The following is a 17742-nucleotide window of genomic DNA, read 5'->3' on the forward strand; positions in this document are numbered from 1 at the left end:
CGGAAGAGAAGATCTCGTCGGGGAGGAAAGCAGAAGGTTGTTGTACTGCCAGGGAAGAAACCAGCCACGGAGTTCTCGATTCAAAGGAGCGGTCCTTTTATTCGCGGTTCAGTGGTAAGTGGCTATCCGGTTGCCGGGGTGCTTGGCACGGGCAATTCGACCACTAGACGTCCTGGTAGGCGAAAAGGAAAGTGAACTGGTTGTCCCCAGCAGCTCAAGGGGAATAGACTCTCCGGCAAGAAGATCTCCTCTGTCGTCGGGAAGTGGTGAGACGGTTCAGCAGGACTCCACCGGTGGTGTCGTCATTGCAGGTCAGCTCAACTTCTCCCTCTTCGGATTTTCAGGTCCTGTGGCGACCTCTGAAGTTCCAGTCTCAAAAGCCCTGCTTTTATGCAAGAAACCCCCATTCATTCAGCCTAGCTGTCAATCAAACATGCTAAGTGGTGAGCGGGGGGGCTCACCACTTGGGCCAATCACGCAAGAGTGTGACTTGGGTTGGCAAGGCAACTTAGTCCAGGGTGCCTAAACCCCCTCCCACACCCCCTGTGGTACCCAGACAGAGTGGCACCACTTTGGAGGGCTTCTGTGTAGAAGCCCGCCAAAAGTGGAACAAAGGGCTCGACCTTTGGTTTGGATTTACAGAGGCAAACGCCATTTTAAAACCGAGTTCTGGCAAAAAGACCCTACCGGTGAATTAATATTAAATAAATAAACCAGCGGTATCTTTAGCATTGCACCAAAAAGTGGTGCGTTTAAAATACATGGGAAAAATCCCATAGAGAATATTCTTAAGGAATATTCTGCGTGGTAACCACTGCCACTAGCCAGAAACTCGACGAGGGAGGACTGCACAGTACCCACTCGAAAAACAGACCCAGGGGCAATCGAATTACCCCTACCAGTACTTCCACATTATGATGTTTTGTACTGGTTCTGTTACTAAATTTGGGACTAGTAAAGCCAATGGTGACTTTACATGCCCTGGGAGACAGTAGTCAGTCCCAGGGTATGGAGTCTATGGTGGGGTGTCACTATGACACTCCTGTGTCACTGCACTGAGGGTGCTGTGTAACATACATAGTAAAAACACATGAGACCCTATGGAGTAAAAGACCCCATAGCCCATAAAACACATTCACAGTCAAATGAACCCCTCAAATCATGTCCAAGAGTGTGAGGAAAAGAGTCTCACTCTTGGCATGAGAAAAAAACAAACTCCAGAAATCCAGCAAAGCTGCTGGGGACTCGCTAGGTTAGGAAATTCAGCCTAAACAGAGAATTCTCTCTAACACTCGCCCCCCCCCCCCCCCGACTAAGGGACAGGAGGATTTAATCCACTCCTGGATGAATCTCATACCTCTAGTCGATGACATACATCCTAGAGAGACCATCAGCATTTTGGTGGTGACACCCTGACCTGTGCTCAATGTTGAAATCAAACCCTTGCAGGCAGATTGACCATCTCAATAGTTTTGGGTTTTCCCCTTTCATTTGCATTAACCATCTCAAGGGTTGGTGGTCAGTCTGAATAACAAAAGTAGAACCATACAAGTATGGCCTAAACTTCTTCAGAGCCCACACAATAGCAAAACACTCTTGTTCAATGGTTGCCCACCTTGTTTCAGGATGCTTCAGCTTTCTACTGATGAAGCAAATGGGGTGCTCCCTACCTTTCCCATCCAGTTGACTGAGGACTGCACCTATTCCTACATTTGAAGCATCTGTCTGCACAATGAAAGTTTGGTGGTAGTCAGGAGCTCTGAGTACTGGGGCTTGACAAAGAGCCTTTTTCAGGTTTTCAAAGGCCTTATTGCACTCATCATTCCATCTTACCTTTTTAGGGAATTTAGGAAAGGAGATGACATTCAATGGAGAAGCTATGGTCCCATAGTTCTCTATGAAATTCCTGTAGTACCCAGTGAGACCTAAGAAGGCTCTCACCTGAGTCTGAGTAGTAGGTGTTGTCCAATTGTGCACAGCTTCAATCTTACTGAGCAAAGTCCTTATTTCTCCACCTCCTACCTCATGTCCATGGTAGACATTTACTTGCCTTTATGGTCAGATTGGCCTTCTCAAGAGCCTGCAAAACATAGCTCAGGTGGTCCACTTGTTCTTCCCAGGTTTGGCTGAAGACTGCAATGTCATCCAAGTATGCCATGCAGATGTCCTCCATCCCTGTCAGAACCTGATTCACCATCCTTTGAAATGTAGCAGGTGCAAACTGGTATAAGCCAACTGGGGTAGAAAATGCAGTTTTCTCCTTGGCATGGTCTGTCAGGGCTATTTGCCAATAGCCTGACGTCAAGTCAAATGTGCTGAGGAACTTGGCTGAACCAAGTCTATCCACCAACTCATCTGTCCTTGGCAAAGGGTGGGCATCAGTCTTGGTGACTGCATTAATGGCTCTATAATCCACACAGAATCTTTAGATCCTGCCTTTGGTACTAACACAACTGGGCTAGACCATGGACTAGTAGATGGCTCTATAACCCCGAGATCAAGCATCTTGCTGACCTCACCTTTGATGTGGGTTCTTACATTCTCTGACATTCGATATCCTCTGATTTTGACTGGCAGACAGTCACCAGTGAGAATGTCATGCTGTCCCCAAGGGGTCAAGCCTGGTGAAAGTGAGAACAGGGAGGCAAACTGATTTAACATAGATTTGCACTCCTCTTGTTGCTCAGGTGTCAGATTTGAAGAGAGATTTACTCCTTCAATCTTTTCGTCCAAAGGTAAGCCTCTGAGGAGATCAGGAAGAGCTTCACTCTCTTCTTCTTCCTCTGATGATGCCAGAAGCAAAGCTCCTACATCAGGTCTGGAGACATGCGCTTTTAGTTGGTTGGTGTGGAAGACTGTGGGAGCCTCCTTGGGATTGCCCAAGTCCACCAGATAGTTGACCTCTCCAAGTTTACCCACAACCTTGAAGGGTCCCATCCATTTGTCTTGCAAGGCCCTCTGCCTTGTTGGGATCATAACGAGAACTAGCTGGTCCTGAGTAAACTCAATCATGTTAGCCTTTTGATCATGCCAGTGCTTGACCAAAGCTTGTCCAGCTTTCAGGTTATCACTTGCTTCTGCCATCATGTGTGACATTCTCCTCCGGAGACCTATCACATAGTCAGTCACTCTGACTGGCTTGGGGGAAGGAGCACTCTCCAACCCCTCCTTAATCAGGGCTAAGGGGCCTCTGACTGGATGACCATAAAGAAGTTCAAAGGGAGAATAACCTACTCCCTCCTGAGGGACTTCTCTATAAGCAAAGAGAAGGCATGGCAGTAGAAGATCTGTTCTTTTAAGGGGGTCCTCTAAAGCACCTATCATGCTCTTCATGGTTCGGTTGAGCCTTTCAACCAATCTATTTGTCTGAGGGTGGTATACGGTTGAGAACTTGTAAGTAACGCCGCAGGTTTTCCACATGGCTTTCATGTATTGGGACATAAAATTGGACCCCCTGTCAGAGATTACTTCCTTAGGAAACCCAACACCGGTAAAAATACCAAGGAGGGCCTTAGCCACAGCCGGAGATGTAACAGTCCTCATAGGAATTGCCTCAGGATACCTAGTAGCATGGTCTACTACAACAAGTATAAACCTGTTGCCTGAGGAGGTTGGAGGATCAAGGGGACCAACAATGTCAATCCCTACTCTCTCAAATGGGACTCCCACAACTGGGAGAGTCAGTAAGGGTGCCACATTCTTGGAGCCAACCTTACCAGAAGTCTGGCAGGTGTGGCAGCTCCGGCAGTACTTATCTACTTCAGCCCCCATCTTTGGCCAATAAAAGTAGAGTGAGAGCCTTGCCTTAGTCTTCTTGAAACTCAAGTGACCAGCCAAAGGAATCTCATGGGCTAACTGCAAGAACTGTTGTCTGATCTCTTGGGGTACTACAAGTCGTTTGTAGTCCCTAGGGGCAGACTCTGTTGGTTCACTGTAGAAGAGGCCATCTTCCCAGTGCAACCTATATTTCCCAGGCTCTTGCCCTTCAGCCTGATCATCTGTCTGGTGGCGAAGACCTCCCAGAGTTGGACATTCTCACTGTCCCTTACTGAAGTCTGCCCTGTTGGATCCACCTTCTGCCAGTAAAGACTGCAGCTCAGGATGGTCAATAGGATCCAGATCTCCAATGAGTTCCTGGCCTTCCACAGCTCTTCCTCAGAGTCTAGTTCTACCACAAAGGGTTGTACCACCCTCTCAGCCTCAGCTGGAGAGGGAGTTACAGGTGTAACTTTGGACAACCTCGGGGAAGTCCTTGTTGGATGCACTGGAGTGTTGACTGCTGGTTTCTTTTTAGAAGTTTTAGATTTCCCCTTTTCTTCTGGTTGTTTGGATACAGCAGCTGACAGCTCCAGTGGAGTAGGAGTGATCTCTTTCTTCATCATCTCCTTGTGAGTACCTCTCATAGTTCTCTCCCTTGCAGGTCTGGTGAGCTCCTGTAATCTTTTACTAGGAGGTCTGGGGGAATGTGACACTACTCCAAGAGTTTTCAAGTCATTACCCAACGGAACCCTTCCTGGCAACTCACTTTGTATGCTGACAGGTATCTTCACAGTCATGTCATTACACTGGATGAGAACTGGTAACTGGGGAAGCATCTGCACAGGCCCTCCAGCTAACTTGGTGAGGCGTTTGGGTGCCTTAGCAACATCCTCAGCCTGAAAAAACGATTTGTCCACCACAGTTATGCTGGCCCCAGTGTCCCTAATGGCAGGAGTCTCCTGGCCATTCACCTGGACACTGTCCTTATAATACTCTTTAGTATTATCTGGGATAGAATTATAGACATCTAAGTTCTGTTGTTCCCACAAACCCTGAGACACTAAGGAAACTCTGGCTGAGACTCCAATGGGTTCATCAGCCAGTAATAGAAAGTTTCCACTTGCCATTTGTACTTCCTCCTCTGGAGCGAAGGCTAAGGAGACAATCTAGACCCCTGAAGGTTTACCCTTACATCTGGGATCTCCTTTCACATGGTCAGTAGAGCCACAAACAAAGCATTTACCAAATGCATTTTGGAATGGTGGCTTGTTCTGACCTCCTTCTGGTTTGGCACCAGAAGGTACACTAGCCTGATTTGGTTTCCCTTGTGGTTTACCTTATGGTTCTGTTTGGGGCCCTCTTTGGGATTGGAATTATTAGAATTCTCTTTAGAGTCCTTTTTAGGCTGTTTTCCCTCATCCTTCTTCTGAGTAGCCCCAGAATCCTTGTGAGTAGCCCTGTTGGCAACCCACAAGTCAGCAGCCTTAGCTAGCTTCCTGGAATCTAATTGCTTTGAATCAGCCAAGTGTTGTCTGAGCTCAGGAGAGCAGGCATCATAAATTGACTCCAACATTACAAGATTCTTCATTCCCTCATAAGTGTTAACCCTGTAACCCTTAACCCATCCCTCTAAGTTTTTCAAACTTTCACTCACCCAGGTAGCCCAAAGGGTACCATCATGCTTTTTGAGGGTCCTAAACCTCTTAAGGTACTGGGAAGGGGTCTTCCCAAATCTAGCTATTAAAGCTAGCTTCACACACTCATAATCCTTCTTATCCACCTCACCCAACTCCATTACCACATCAGTTGCAACAGGGGGGAGCCTAGAGAACAACCAAGGAAGTAGCTCATTCCCTGTGATGTCCTGGAGCCCATGATTATATTCAAACATTTTCAACCAATCCAACACATCCAACTTAGGTTCATATATACCCACTAATTCCTTAGGCATCTGGGGTCTTTTGGGACTGGAACTCCTAGAGGAACCAGAAGAGAGAGAAGCAGTTTCCACAGACAACGTTTTCATTTCAAGTTCATGATTAAGCTCTATTTCTCTGAGCTTCAACTCAGCTTGCTTCTGCTCAGCTTGGGCGTTGATTCTTCTGAACTCTAACTCTTGATTCCGTTCAGATTGAGCAATAAAACGTTTGTATTCTAATTCAAGCTTCATTTTTTCAAGTTCAAAATATTCAGGATTACATGTGGGACCTGGTATAAATCCAGTAGGTACAGTAGGTAAGGCAGACAGAGGTTCAGGGTGGCTAACTTCATTAGGTTCACTTTCCTCTTCTGACTCATTATCAAGACTTTGATTCAGATCAATACCATCACTGTTATCCACATTTGCTGGGGGGGGGGGGTAGATTCCTCTGTTTCACCCAGACTTTGATTTTCTAACAATCTTTCTATAAGTTCTATTTTCCTGCCCTTCCCAGAGAGGTTCTTATAGCTACACAATACTTTTAAGCAATCAGCAGTTTTGGCAGACAATGATTCTAGGGTATAACTTTCCATAGCACACAGGTTTTAGAAAATCAGCTTTTTTAGTGCTAAGCTTTGTGGTTAGTTGTCCTAAAGTATCTAAAAGCACACTAAAGTGTATACTCAATACAAATCCCACCGCTGTACACCAGTGTTAGGCAGAAACCTGTGCAGTTCCCTTAGGGACCACTGCAAAAAGTTTAAGACCACAGGAGTTAGCAGTAAACCCAATTGGTAGCAGTCTGCACCACCCAGATTTATCTGGTAGCTGTGGCTGAGCAGTCAGACTTCTCTCAAGAAGAGTTAGGCAGTATACAGAGCATATCCAATAGGGCAGGTAAACACAGTAAAACAAGCAAACAATGACCAGAGCTTTGGTGTAAAAGATACATAATTAATTTAACACATCTATAAAAACACACGGGCACTAATATCAAGCAAGTTCAAAAACACAGTTACTAAAGTATATACACTTCCTTAAAAGAGTGTTAGACAAGTCTTAAGTAAAGCACCACTTATTTTCAGACAGCGGTGAGCGCTTAACGCAGATGGCACTCTAATAATTCGGTTTGAAAGGGAGAGAAAGGCAGACCATAAATTGAAACAGATCCCAACACTTTCAGAAGAACACAGCAAGAGAGGAAGGCAGAATAAAACCGTGAAGTTAGAGTTCAGAAAGCCGGATCCACTTTAAGATGATCAGAACGAAATGTGTCCAAGGTCACACGGTTGGAAAGTGCACAAATGTCTCCAGAATGTTCAGAAAGACGTTGGACCAAAAGGAAGGGACCAGTTAGATGGTCAAGAGGCCATTCCAGTCTAGAAAATTAAGGATTTACTGTCACCTTGTAGCAATCTATAGAAAGGGAGGCCAGGCGGACACGGTACCTTGAAATGGTGAGAATGCTCCAGCAGGGGCAGTTGTTCCTGGCAGCGGTTGCAAGTCGGTGCTTCATCCGGCGGAAGAGAAGGTAGTTGTACTGCCAGGGAAGAAACCAGCCGTGGAGTTCTCGATTCAAAGGAGCGGTCCTTTTATTCGCGGTTCAGTGGCAAGTGGCTATCCGGTTGCCGGGATGCTTGGCACGGGCAATTCGACCACTAGACGTCCTGGTAGGCGAAAAGGAAAGCAAACTGGTTGTCCCCACCAGCTCAAGGGGACGAGACTCTCCGGCAAGAAGATCTCCTCTGTCGTCGGGAAGTGGTGAGACGGTTCAGCAGGGCTCCACCGGTGGTGTCGTCATTGCAGGGCGGCTCAGCTTCTCCCTCTTCGGATTTTCAGGTCCTGTGGCGACTTCTGAAGTTCCAGTCCCTAAAGCCCTGCTTTTATGCAAGAAACCCCCATTCATTTAGCCTAGCTGTCAATCAAACATGCTAAGTGGTGCACGGGGCGGCTAACCACTTGGGCCAATCACGCAAGAGTGCGACTTGGGTTGGCAAGGCAACTTAGTCCAGGGTGCCTAAACCCCCTCCCACACCCTCTGTGGTACCCAGACAGAGTGGCACCACTTTGGAGGGCTTCTGTGTAGAATCCCCCCAAAAGTGGAACAAAGGGCTCGACCTTTGGTTTGGAGTTACAGAGGCGAACACAAACACCATTTTAAAACCGAGTTCTGGCAAAAAGACCCTACCGGTGAATTAATGTTAAATAAATAAACCGGCGGTATCTTTAGCATTGCACCAAAAAGTGGTGCGTTTAAAATACATGGGAGAAATCCCATAGAGAATATTCTTAAGGAATATTCCGCGTGGTAACCACTGCCACCAGCCAGAAACTCCACGAGGGGGAACGGGACAGTGTCCCCTCGAAAAACAGACCCAGGGGCAATCGAATTATCCCTTACCAGTACTTCCACAATATGATGGTTTGTACTGATTCTGTTACTAAATTTGGGACTAGTAAAGCCAATGGTGACTTTACATGCCCTGGGAGACAGTAGTCAGTCCCAGGGTATGGAGCCTATGGTGGGGTGTCACTATGACACTCCTGTGTTACTGCACGGAGGGTGCTGTGTAACACACATAGAAAAACATATGAGACCCTATGGAGTAAAAGACCCCATAGCCCATAAAACACATTAACTGTCAAAGGAACCCCTCAAATCATGTCCAAGAGTGTGAGGAAAAGAGTCTCACTGGCAGGATTAAAAAACAAACTCCAGAAATCCAGCAAAGCTGCTGGGGGACTCACTAGGTTAGGAAATTCAGCCTAAACAGAGAATTCTCCCTAACAGACCTGATGCTCATCCAACTCGACATGGACGTCAGAGTGGTCATCTGGGCTGGACTCATTGCCAGCCAAAGACAAGATGGTCTGTAGCACACGTGGGTGCTCGTGCTCTACCACCCCACGACCCCCACTTGTGCTGGGTTGCGGTTGTGATAACAACCCTGTGCCTGGCATGACAACACCATCCTCTGGCTCCATTGCGTCATCATCTGAAAAGTGGAGAGAAAAAACATTAGAACATGTTAGAAGCACATAGCACACTCACACATGGACATCACACAGACAGCCAACACATGAAGCAGACATGTCACACACACAAGACAACCTGCCATACATGCCCGGTGATTTTGCCATTGCATCAGTGAGTATGCATGTAGAATGGTGTTACATGGCTCAGAAGTGGGTTGATGCAGTGCAGAACATGTGTACGTTACTCACTAACTACATGAACAAGTACTTCATGATGTGTATCAAAAAATGTGAAGGCAGTTCATGGGCAAGTTCAGGCATCACGTGCAATGTGCATTCAATGGGTTGCATGGCTACAAGCAAAGCCCCCCCCCCTCCTGAGTGAAAATGCAGGGATGCCTTGCATGGTAGCAAAAGGGTGACCAGATACCTGTGTATTGGCAGCCAGTGTTGACTAGCATCAATGGCATCATCTGAGTCAACTGACAACACAGCAGATGATGATGGGACAGTAAGCAGGACACATGACAAACCCTCAGTAGTACACCCAAGTGTGCAAAAGCCACTACACCAGTTTGACAGAGTCAGTGGGCCTGAAACTGGGGGAGGACTGAGCCCCACACAGTCTGTGACACCCTAAACGTGTGTGATGCAGGACTGGGCCAGAGTGGCCATGGGATGGCGGAAGATATGCCATGAAATGTTGCTCATCAAAGACACGTACTACAATGATCATCCTGCCAAGGACATATAGGGGCATGCATGGAATGCACATGGAGCATGAATGGGCACTCATGTCCCTGCGGAGCATCTGCCATCTGCACAGTCCAAGCGAGACACCCTGCATGAAGGGCAGAGGATGTACCCCACTGCATGTGTCTGGCAGGTTGGCTGGTGGAAGTTAGCATGTACACAGGAGGCTTGAACAGGCCAAAACAGTACGCCAAAATGATACACACCAGTGCAATGGTGTAATTGGGGTGCAGGGAGGGTGGAGGAGCAAGGGGGCATGCCTACGTGGAGTTCCCGCATGCAGGCAGAGGACACATGCACGTCAGTCATGCAATGATATAGTCCCATTGCTGAGAGGAAATACACCCCTGGCTACATGCAGAAGGGCCAGTGAGCTGGAACATGGACCGGAGGGGCATCTGGGTGACTAGCATGTGAGTAGGGTGCAAGTGTGGTGATGAGGACAGTCCCCGTCTGCTCTACATGTCCACCATCCTGCATAGCAAGCCCGCATCAGTGAAGCATTGCATGACTTGCACATGAGAACCATGTACACATAGCATGTAGTGGCAGTCAAGCACAACACATCACACAGGCAAACCACACATGGGCTGGACATAAACACAATAACACTCACTGGATGGGGCATCAAAGTCCTGCATCTCTCCCACTCCTTCGACCAATTCATCTGGTATGAAACCCGCAACGAGTGCCTCATGCAGAGTGAGGACATCCTCCTCAGGTGATGGCCCACCGCCAGTCACAAGAGTCATGTTGTAATTTGAGGCATGCTTGGCCTTAGTGCTGCGTTTGAGGTCATTCCAACGCTTCTTGCACTCGGCAGCTGTGCGCACCTCATGGCCGAATGCACTCACATTATCCGCGACATGCTTCCAGTGGGTATTCTGATGGGCAGCCGTAGTTTTACAATTCTGCCCCACTAGCATGTCACGGCTGTGGTCCTGCACGTAGTCCACAAGGGAGTCCAGTTCCTGCGCACAGAAAGGCTTCTTCCTTGACGTGCAGGAGGCCGTGGCTGTGTCTGGGGTCCCAGCCTGTGCTGCAGATGCAACCTTCCTCCTCTTGGATTGTGGCGCGGACCCTGGCTGGCAAATGCCTCTCTGATCCAGTGGCACCGGAGGATTGAACCAAGGGAATGGCAGGTGGTAGGACGACCGAAGGCCTGACTTGTGTCAGTGGCTGCTGGGTGCCCTGGAATGGACCCTGCGCAGCAACATCAGCTGTGCCAGGTTTATTGACCGCGACTATCCTGGTTGGTAGACTCACAACCGGGGTGTTGTTGGCTGCATCTGCCCCTGCACTTGCCAACACCCCGCTGGTCGGGGCAGCAGATGACATCACTGCCCCAGGGACATGTGTCTCGGTCAGGGCAGCCCTGCGTGCACCTACGGTGTTCCTCCTGACCTGCTGGAAATCCTCCATGGACTCTTCAAGTGCCAACGAAGCCTGCGCTGGCAGACCCTGAGCCTGGGTGGTGGTGTCGACAGCTGAACCTGCAGCTACCACTACCCTTGGGCCCGTGGCAGTCGATGAAAGGGACTGCCGGGTCACACGGGCGCCAGTGTCAGATGCAAGTACTGCATCTCCCAGAGCCGCAGGGGATGTGGCATGACTGCATCAACACGTGGCACAACATCGTCACCAGCTGGCGCGCCCCTGCCTCTTCCCCCTCTGCAGCCACCCTGGATTCCCTGGAGTCCCCCTACTCCCTGGTGACCCCGGCCACGTCCCTGACCACGCCCGCCACGAGGAGTATGCCCAGCTGAGGCGCCCCTCACCTTTGGTGGCCTCCCAACCATGGCACAGATGGAGTAGTGCCGGCACAGATGGAGAAGTGCCAATGGGAGGTGTACACGACAATTGTCCTGGGCAATTGGGGTGAAGGGGGTGGGATGCACGATGTTAACAGCACCCCTGCACCTGCAAGGCTGTATGTGACCCCGGTGATGAAGTGACGGGTCACGCAAAGCTCAGACACCCCAAAACTGCTGTAAAACCGTGCACGCAACTCCTGCAGCCTACGTGCGTGGAATCAACCTCCCGTAGTATGCGGTGGCACCCAGGAACATGAAAAACGCATACACGTGGGACACGCAGGCTACTATGACCTCGAAAACGGGTACGCGATGCACAGGGGCACCGACAGTGGGAAAAATAGTGTGCGCGACTCACCGTCAGACTAGGGTGATGATGAAAAACATGTGTAGCCAATACCCCTGCCAAAAGAAGAGTTACTTCCTTGATCCGCTGTGAACTTGTGATAGCGCGCGAAACAACACGAAGTAGCAACACACACGTCGGTCTCCACGAAAGGCACGTACAGCGAACGGCTGGCCACGCTCACCTTTAAACCATGCTGAGGGAAACACCCACGTGCGTCACGTCACTTATGCGCTTAGGCCCTTTCCCCGAATTACACGCATTCACACACGGACTTGTGGTTTTTTCACGTGCTGATCCAATATGCACCCGTGTTGAGGGAAATGCCCATGCATGTTACGTCGCAGACGCACCTACGCGCCAAGGGCCTTTCCGCAAATTACACGCTGACGTGCACTTTTCTCACGTGCTAAATCACTCCGTATCAAGCTGGCCATGTGACAGCACACGAAAGACCACGCTCCTGCCCAAAAGGCCATTTCCCTGTCCCCCAGAGCCCTGAGCACGCTCCCACCTGCCATCTGCTGCTGCCTGCCTGCCTGCTGCCCATGTGCCCTGCTATTTGGTGCCTGCACGTCAGCCATCTGCAGGTGTCCAGTTGCTATGTCCACCCCTGCTAGAACAGAAGACTCCCGACTGGGATACCATCGCTCCACAGCCCAGCCCCAGGACCCAGTTGCCCACCCACACCTGCCTCGGGGGTCGCCATGTCGGGGCAAACACCATCTGAGACCACTGGCGACCCCCAGCCAGAGAGGCAGAGGGCCACCAGCTGCAGTGAGAAGGAGGTGGTGTCCTTGTGGAGCATGTTCTGGGGCATTATGATGCCCTCTTCACACCATCGCGCGCCGACAAGGAAGGATGGGAGAGGATCTGGGAAGATGTAGCGGTTGCCATCAATGCGGAGGGGGTGGCAACCCGCGACATCAGGCACGTCCGGAAGCGCTGGGAGGACTTCAGGTCCAGGACCCTCAACAAGGCCCGCGCCTCATGAAGGCAGAGGATGCAGAGGGGTGCCGGGTCAGCCTGACCAACATACAGATGAGGGTCCTGGAAAGCATAAACCCAGCTCTCCACGCCCAGATCCTTCGGAGGAAGTCCCGTCTGGAGTTGAGCGGTAAGTGGCTATGCATTGCTGTGTGAAACAGGGCATGTTGCAGTGTGCTGGTAGTCAGCTACTTGCCTGTATGTGTAAGATAGGCCATGTATGGATGTGTGTGTGCAGGGACATCATGGTAATGCATGTGAGACCAGTAATGCGTGAACCACATGGATGGTGCATGTGTTCCAATGCAACATGGGGAGCAGCATGCGGAATGCACACATGAATGCATGCCTGTCCCTGTTCTTGGACATGGATGCGGGTGAGAGATGGGTGCTACTCTCATGTACATGTATGGTGTACATGTCTGTGTGTCTGAGAAGCGTGTGTGTGACTTTGAAATGCCATGGATGCATGACACATGTCCGCGATGATGTGTAGATTCACTTATGCAGTCTGGTCACCCTTGTATCCACTGTGTCTGTGGTGTACGAGCCATGATGCATGACCCTCCGGTGATGTGTGTGCATGGGATCAGTATGAGCCATGATGCATGTGAGTTTTAAGGCAACATTTATGTCACTAGAGGCCCTTGTACATGGATGCTGATGTTGATTGCATGCGCCGTGCCTGTTTCTGCATGTGTGTTGCACATTGTGCATTGAACCATGTGTTGTGGAGGGACAGGATGGAAGTGACGTTTTACAGTGCCACTCATGTGTTATTGCTTTCTGTCTAAGGGACTATTGTACAGTACCCTCATGCTTGTGTTCTATGTCTCCCTCTATGCAGCGTCGAGTGAAGAAGAGGGCGGATATAGCCCTGTGGAGCTAAGCGGCGGGGATGCCTCCACCGGGCGGCGATGCAAGGCCCAGCCCCCCTCCTAGGTATTGCCATCATCAGGGAGCTAGGGGACTGGTGCCGCGTCTGCCACTACGGCTGTAGCGGAGGGCCGGGTGAGCCCCCACAGGGGCTTCCAATGGCGGAAGACGGTGCGGAGACATCCAGGTTGGTGGTCTCCACAGAGGAGGAGGAGCCCGCTACTGAGCCGCACATGGGGCCTGGTGGGGGTAGTACCACTGGTGCAAGTGGTGCAGTCCAGGGCCAGAGTCAGGAGGCAGCATAGGCCGCCGCGGAGGGGCCACTGCATGCTGCTGTCCCTGACCCTGTGACTGCACCACCATGCACCAGCAGGGATGCCCTGTCCCAGGCCCGACCGCAGGTAGGGGGGAGGCCCACGTCATCTGGCTCTCCACTGCCTGCGGACGAGGAGTCACTGCGCAACACGACACCACTCAGGAGGAGACTGTATGGGCTCCATCCTGAGTGGTGTCGTGTTGCGCACGCGTGTCATTCATGATGATGTGCGTGCTTCCTGGGGGACCACGCACGCCATCACGAAGAGCTGCGTGGCAACGTGGCACAGTTGGGAGGGGCCATGGTCGGTGGGTTCTGATATGTGTCGCGCACTCTGGCAGACCTCTCCTCCTCTGTGGAGACTATGCCCCAGTCGTTCTCCCTGCTGTCTACTGGCCCAGATTCCACCAGGGCCCCCTGTGGACCTGGCCTGACCAACACAGCCAGCTTGGTGGAGATCCCATCCCTGCCACAGTCGGGAGTCGGCGGTCCAGCAGGGGTGGACACCATAACAACTGGAGACCAGCAGATGGAGGATGTGCAGGCACCATCAGACAGGGCAAATGGACAGCAGCAGCAGGAGCAGGCTGTAGGTGGGAGCAATGATGGCTCGGGGCCATCAACATCAGAGGGGCCGGCATCGGCCGGAGGGCAGGAGGACCCTGGATGGGAAGTGTCTTCCGTGTGGCAGCGGTTGGACCATGCGATAGATGTGGAGCGGCAGCGGGCGGAAGAGGCCCGGCTCACCATGGTCAGGCCGGAGTTCTCCATGCGTCGAGCGTTGAGGCGGGCTGAGTGCCTCGAAGCAACTCGCAGGGAGTTGGAACAGGCCATGACTGCATCCCGGCAAGACCTCAGGGCCAGGGCAGAGACCCGCTGTTAGGTAGAATCCTGTGCAGTGCCCTTAAGGACCACTACACACAATTAAGACTACAGGTGGCAGTACAAGTTTTACCTTTGGTACAAGCCTGTACTACTAGGTTATAGTGGTAGCAGTAGCAGAGAAGCCAGGCTTATCTCAAGAGTATATGAGCAGTAGTAGAGATTACACAAAGGAACCACAATTACTGTGACTCAAGCAAACACTGCATCAAGGTTTCAGGTAAAAAAAATATAAGTACATTTATTCTTAAACCATCAGTTATAAACACAACACCTCTATTAAACTTTAAACAAAACCACACGTTAAATATACTACAACTAACCAATTCACTTTGTACAGTTAGTCTCAAGGTAAGTACCCTGTGTTTGAATGAACCGGTGTTATGAACAAAACACGATACCGCGGATACGGTTGCGATCACTTTTTGACAGTTCGGTCTACTAAAAAAAACGTTTATCCGTGACATGAAATGCTACCGGGCAAAAATACACTTAGCACCTGAGATACCCAGAGGGAGTTGGAGGCAAAAATCACAGGCACTATTTAGGTTAGGCAGACAGTATCGAGAAACACTCAGAAACAGGAGTTGAAAAGTCAAAGGGTCGGAGCCAGTTTAGGTGACACCAGAGGCCTGTGCCGAAGATCACACCGTTAGACAGTTCACGATTCAGTGTAGCCAAAAAGTACTTAATATTGTCAATGTTCAGAAGCAAAAGTTATAAGAAGGAGGGAAGACAAGGACGAGCCTTGAGGATGAAGAAAAGGGATTCACCCAGTTTCCTCGAGTAGAACACAGTACCTTATTTCCACGATGCAGCTGGAGCCCTGGCAGTTGTTCCTGTTGGTTTCCCGCAGACCCACGATTCCTGGAGCTTCGTTGTGAAGGAGGACGTCTGAAGGGGGTCTGCACCACACAGGGATGAAGCCGGCAGCAGCAACAACGAAAAGGTGTGCTCCTTAAAAACAGGAGAGGCTCAGCAGGTGGCTATCCGGATCACTATAACAGTGTGCAGCGATTTTGACCGCGGCGGAGATCTCTGGCTGAAGAAGATGAGCTGATTATCCCCACCAGGCTCAAGGGAAGAAGACTCTGGACTGGATCTTCTCTCAGTTGTCGAAGGGTAGATAGCTCAGGACTGCAGCAGGGCTTCACCGGAACGGGTAGTTGCAGCAGCCGTCGTTCTCTCCGCTTCTCTTCGGTTCCTTGTAGTTCCAGAGGCGACTCCGACTTCTAGCCCAAGAGACCTGCCTTTTATGCGCAAAACCCCCATTCACACAGCCTGGCTGTCAATCACGCAGCAGGGGGGTTGCCCAGCCGGGACAACCACCTCAGCCAATCATGGCAAAGTGCAACTTGGGTTTCCTAGGATACCCTGTGCAGGGATGGACTACACTCCTCCCTTACATTCAGCCCACCTAGACACCCAGGCGCCTTGAGGAGGGCTTCTCTGCAGAAGCCCGCCAAAAAGACGGTGAACAAACAAGGCAAACCTACTTTGCCGCGCAAAGTAAAACACAAGAAGGATTTTAACAAAAAGAAATGGCGAATAAACCCAACCGGAGCCAAAAGAAAGACGATTTGGTCAAGCGGGTCTATGTTCGAGGCTAATATAATAGCCAAGAACAGTACCACGTTTATCTAATATAATCGCGGTAGAAAAGTTAGGCTAGATACCACTGCCACCAGCCAAGTCTAAATCTTAAAAGAGCAAAACAATGCTCAGGGAGGTACAGACCGAAAAGGGGTACCGATTAGCCCTTTCCAGTACTCCATGTAAGATGGGGTGTACTGGGTCTGTGGTAAAAATGACTATGTAAAGTAAATGGCAACTTTACCCTTCTCTGGGGGACAGTAGTCAGCCCCAGCGAAGTGGAGTCAGAGGGAAGTCTAAAAGACAACCCTGGGTTACTACACTAAAGGTACGGTGTAACCCATACAAGAACAGGGGCACCTGGAGTGGTGTGCTCCAGTGCCCAAGATCACACAATGAGTAAAACACATAGGCCAAAACACATGTAAGAGTGGAAAAAAAGATGTACACTCTTACCCGGTGGAAAAATAAACTACAGAAATCCAGCAAAGCTGCTGGGGGGCTCACTAGGTGAGGGAAATTAGCCCTAGAAGGAGAATTCTTCCTAACATCCGCCTCCAGGAGATTGACATGGAGTTCGATGATGCCCTGGCCCACAACATCACAGAGTGAGCCGTAGGACTTGCCCGCCGCCATTGTATACAGTTAGTTAGTGTTAGGTTTCCTTTCTATTTTTATTTCTTTTGGGACGCTTGGACAATGCCCCACGTTTTTGTAAATAGTTCTTAATTAGGTAGTTTTTTTTTTCATAGGTTTCATTTCATTTGTTGGGCTCATGGACCCTGGTTTCAATCTTTGTACATAGTTGGACTGTAGATTTCTGTGAAAATATTATTTTACATCACCATGGATGAATGGATTTTTAAATTTAGGTTTCCTTTGGATTTGCTTTGGTAGACAAGGAGTTTTCAGTGACTTTATTTTGGATTACTTTGGATTGTGACTTCATTATTTTGTTTTTCTTTTTTGGACATGAATTTTTTTCTTGTTTAAAATTATTTTCATGCTTTGATTCCATTTGCTCCATTTTGTGCACAATACATTTTGATTTGTTACTTCCATGTGTGGTATTCGCTCATTGGTTTACTGTGTGTCACAATGTGGGTTTACACAATCACTGGCACAGTGTGTGTGACGGACATGTGTTGATGTGCATAGTTGACTTTTGGTTTGTGACAAGAAATAGGCCTTTCAGTATCGGGTGGATGGGAAACTTGATTGGTTCTGAAGACTGGGGTGGCGTGCAGTGGGATTTTGGTGGACATGAGGCCCATGAATGTGCATCTTTATGACATGTTGGGTGGGGACATGAGTCGGGGCCTGCTGGCAGGTGCCCGTCAATGCAGGGTGGGTGTGCAGGGGGACATGAGTGGGGGCCTGCTGGCAGGTGCCCGTCAATGCAGGGTGGGTAGGGGTGCAGGGGGACATGAGTCGGGGCCTGCTGGCAGGTGCCCGTCAATGCTGGGGGGGTGGGAGTGCAGGGGGACATGAGTCGGGGCCAGCTGGCAGGTGCCCGTCA

General features: G+C 50.0%; 1 protein-coding gene across 2 annotated transcripts in view; it reads left to right on the plus strand.

Annotated features, from left to right (window-relative positions):
• LOC138517036 (zinc finger protein 84-like) overlaps window positions 1–17742 on the plus strand; it is a 115257-nt gene that overhangs the window by 68565 nt on the left and 28950 nt on the right. The window lies entirely within an intron of this gene.

The sequence above is a fragment of the Ambystoma mexicanum genome, chromosome 6q (genome assembly GCF_040938575.1).
Source record: "Ambystoma mexicanum isolate Mex_15411 chromosome 6q, UKY_AmexF1_1, whole genome shotgun sequence".
NCBI classification, from domain to species: Eukaryota; Metazoa; Chordata; class Amphibia; order Caudata; family Ambystomatidae; genus Ambystoma; species Ambystoma mexicanum.